Source organism: Etheostoma spectabile, chromosome 24, assembly GCF_008692095.1.
Source record: "Etheostoma spectabile isolate EspeVRDwgs_2016 chromosome 24, UIUC_Espe_1.0, whole genome shotgun sequence".
NCBI lineage: Eukaryota > Metazoa > Chordata > Actinopteri > Perciformes > Percidae > Etheostoma > Etheostoma spectabile.
Window position 1 is genome coordinate 870,361 of NC_045756.1, and position 4,475 is coordinate 874,835.

Consider the following 4,475-nt stretch of genomic DNA (forward strand, 5'->3'; position numbering starts at 1 on the left):
AAAGGTCCTCTCTCCAGTGGAGGATTGTGTTGAGAGTGTGGTCAGGTCAGAGAAGACCAAGCTCTGAGTGTCAGGCAGTCGTGGAGGAGCAGGTGGTTGTTATGTGGTGTTTGATTTGTACTTTGTGCTTTTACCGTTCCTAGCTGCAGACATGCAGCCTCAGTGGATGCCATGTGGGAAGAAGAGGAAGTTCTTGACCAGCTGGGGCATGGTCTCTGTGTGGAGCTCTGAGGTAGGACATGCTTGTCTCTACCATTAACAGCTGTGGGGGGGGTTGAGTTCATTTGAAGGGTCGGTCCCACTGTCCACAGTAAGGATTATAATATATGTCTTGGAGGACCTGAGACACTGTCTCCTGGTTGTGTGTTAGGTCGGTGGGTGAAGTGTTGGGTGGGGCTAATCGCTTGTGGTGGAGATAGTCTCCAGTGGCCCAACTGTTTACCGTGGTGTGTGTGTGTGTGTGTGTGTGTGTTGTGTGTGTGTGGTGTGTGTGGGTGTGGGTGGTGTTGGTGTGTCAGACCCAGGTTGTGTTGTTTATGCTGAAGAAGTGTAATGAGTGTGTGGAAGTTTCTTGTACAGCCGAGGAAGAATTGTTGGAAGTGAGACCTTGTTGAACCAGATGAAGACCTGAATCAAGTTTGGTCTTGGTGAAGGTCTACGTGTTTTCTGCAAGAGAACAATTTAAAAGTGGACAGGAACGGTTTAACAAGTGACAAGAGTCCGTGTGAATACAATCAGTGAACACTTCTTTATCCCGTGGCCCCCAGAGAAAAGAGTACATTGTTTGGAAAAAAGTCTAATCTTAAAAAGAACAAATAATGGATCTCAGGCAGACGTTGGAAACCTTATGTCACTGCATCTGTCCCTTGTGGGGCAGTTTATTTCCGGTCATCTGGATCTTAGCTGAGAAAGGCGCATTTTGTCTTCAGGTAGGTCGTGGCTCTGCCCAGGACCTGGCCTAAAAGTGTCCCAGGAAAACTTTTCTGTGGCATTGTCTTAGGGGGAAATGCAAAGATCGAACAAGGAAGTTGTCGTCCTACAAGGAGAACACATCGAGGACAGATAGGACAGTTCATCATACTCTGAGAGGCATGGAGAGTCTGATATGAATAATTAATTGAAATCATTGCTAATGTAATTTTCCCATTACATGAGTTAACACACAAATCAATGGTGTAATGTGAAGTGTGTGTGGTGAAGCTGGGTGTGTGGGTGTGTGTGTGTGTGTGTGTGGTGTGTGTGTGTGTGTGTGTGTGTGTGGTTAGCCGGGGGTGTGTGTGTTGTAGTCGTCCTAAAACTCTGAGAACGTTCAGCTGGTTCCTTCTCTTCTTTTCCTCTCTTGGCATCAAGTTATCAAATCCTTTATGTTAATTGTGGAGGTTGGACCTCTCTAACATCTCTGACCACCCAGAACGAGACGTCTCAGGCAGGAGAGACGAGACAAATGAGCCATGGGGTTTTGAAAGCGGACTTTCCGTAGGAAACGGTCTTTCAGGTCATATGTAAAACAATCTGGCGCAAATTTAACTACGTCCATATACTCGTGAAATGCATGAGTTATTACAAAAGGCCAGTGTATTCAATGATGACACTGCAACAGTTCATAAGACACACTATTGAGATTATGTCATTTCATTGTTAGGGACCAGGGTGCAGCTCAGATACTAGATGAGTTAACCAATCACAGGCGTCCTCTGCACTAGTAGCTTTACCTCGTTGTGTCTCGGCGTCTTTTGTCATCCTTAAAGACAAGAAATGGACACAAATGTGTGTGCAGCAGAAAATCCAGTAAACGTTGTTGTTCTCTTGTTTCTCCCAGATGAGAGCAGAGTTTCTGACCACAAGCGAGAAGTTCCTTCACTCCATTCATGCCTTCTTCAGTGCGTACTACTGTATACTCATGTACTGTATGGTAAGTAATACAAGTAACATTATAGTAGCATGGTTCATGCTAAGAAATCTGAAAAAAAGTCATACAAAATGTAAAAAAGTGTTATACATAGTAATATTTAATTGTTTCTACATTGGTATAAAACATGTTTAGGTCAAAATCTCTTGAAAACGGCATACAAAGTGGTATTACATTGTTATTACGTGTTATACACACATCGGGTCGTAAAACGTACCTGAAAAATTATTTTTTGTCCCAAAAAAAAAAAAAAAAATTGAATTATTGAGACTCTCCTGTTACTGCGCCCGTGGCTTTTCCACACCCCCTGGGTTTCTCTCTTCATCTAACATGTCTTACTGTGGCTTAGATTTGCCTCACTCTATGTGTGTCCTTTTCTCTTATTGATTCCTAGTGTGGTCTAGTACCTGTCACTACGCTACCATACACCTGTCTCGAACATGTCCTACTCTGGTTAGACCTGTTCTAACATGCCCATCTGGTCTAGGAACCTATCTCTAGACATATCCTACTTGGTCTAGAAGTCTTAAGATGCCCTACTCTGGTCTAGACCTGTCTCTAAGTATGCCTACTGGTCTAAACCTGTCTGCGGGTACTATTATTCTGAGTCCTGCACTGTCATTGTCTAAATCCTAGTCCTAACGCATCATGCCTCTTTCTCACCCTTCTTTCCTTCTACAGTGTTTGCACATACGCTGGCAACGAGCCGGTCTTGAACACCGACCGCATGGGCCGCTAAGAGTCCCGGCACAAATCCACTGTGCTAACAAACGCAATCTACGCACAGAAGGGTTTTTCTTGGTGGGAATGTCGTTGTCTTTGTCAATTGTGGGTGTAAAGCTCAACCTAAAGTTACAGGAGTTAATAAAAAGAGCCTGTTCATGTGTTTTGAACCCTTAAACCCTTGTACTGTTGACCAGAAAACACTCTTCTGAATAGAAAAACATGGTAATTATACACGCAGAGCTACACATGAGAGATTGAAGTGCTGTGGTTGTGGTTGTATTTATATGTTCTACTGAGGAGAGACATTTTCAAAAGTTTTTACGTTGCAGCGCCGGATTCGAATCCTCCCAACGCTCTGATTATCAGTCAGTAAGTTACGCGGGTGAGCTATTCACTAGGATGGGAAAAAGGCACAATGTTGATTCTGGTATTTGTTCAGTTAGAACCCTCTCTATTGCATCTTTTTTACACAGGGGAGCAAGGGTGTATATGGAGATCGGATCATAGGAGAGGCCTCCTGGGCGTCTTTTCCTATGGAGGTTTGTTCCAGGCACGTCCAGATGGGAGGAGCCTCTGGGGGAAGACCCAGACTAGGGGAGGATATCTCCAACCTGGACTGGCGGACATCTACGGGATACCTGTTACCCTACATCAAAGCACCATGAAGCCAGTCCGATACATAGTAGTCTCAGATTCTAGTCCAGAATATGTTTAGCCCGCCACATGTGGGTTGGGATGTGTAACAGTGGAGTGATTCTTAGCACAATTCACTCATTCACTTCTTCAGTTCACATCACATCCACTCAGTGACCTTCTAACCACTTTAACACGTCTAGTGGGTGTGATCTGAGGCAGTACGGGACAGGCAATCAGACTGTCGTTGCGGAGCCACTTCTCTCTTTAATTATGATAAACTTTCAGGAGTAGGGGGACGGGCCACCTGAAGGAATGCAATTAATGAGTGAATGAATGACACCTTTATTGCCCAAAGGGGAGTACAAGAGACTACACAGCCTTTGTACCACACAAGCATCCAGCTGCCTTGATTAACAGATCTGACCGAACAATGTCCAAAACTGGCTCTCCTTAAACTTGCCCGTGCTTTTAATGTTCATAGATGAGAAGGGTCCAGCAAGACAGGCTGATAACATCCCGGTTACATGCTAGATGCACACCCACGGAGAGTGTTGAGAGGTAGGGTTAGGCCAGAGGAAGTGGGGATGCGTGTTTAGGTTAGTACAAACAGGGGTAAGCCAATCGAGGCAATAGGCTCGTTCGAGATGCCGCCAGTTCTGCGCAGAATCGATCACCGGCGAGCGGCGCCCCGTTGCTGCTGGGTAGATGTGTTCGACTTGATCCCAACTTTCTCTGACGTACATGCCACGTGGGAACGAAAATCTCCCGAGCAGAAAAGCGACAGCAGGTGGCTTTTTCATTCACCGTTCGAGTGAACCGCGCTTCGCTGTAAGTGGACGAGAGCAGCCGTGCTCGACTGCACTTTACAGGCGAGGCGCGTTCTCTCGGGACGAGCCTCATTTAAGGCAGATCACCGGGGCAGTCCTTGGAAGGCGACACGTCTAGGGATCGATCTAGCATTATATACTTGCTCCTCTGTTACTAACGATGTCCAAGGAGTTCTCCTGTAATAAATACCAGAACAAATTGCCAATTCCATCCTGAAGGATAGCTCTGTGGGAGTAAGGGGCTGTGCTCAGGTCAGAGAAGACCACAGCTCTGAGTGTCAGGCAGTCAGCTGGAGGAGAAGGTGGTGTTATTGTTGTTTGATTTGTACTTTGTGCTTTTACCTGTCTCCTAGCTGCAGACATGCAGCCTCAGTGGA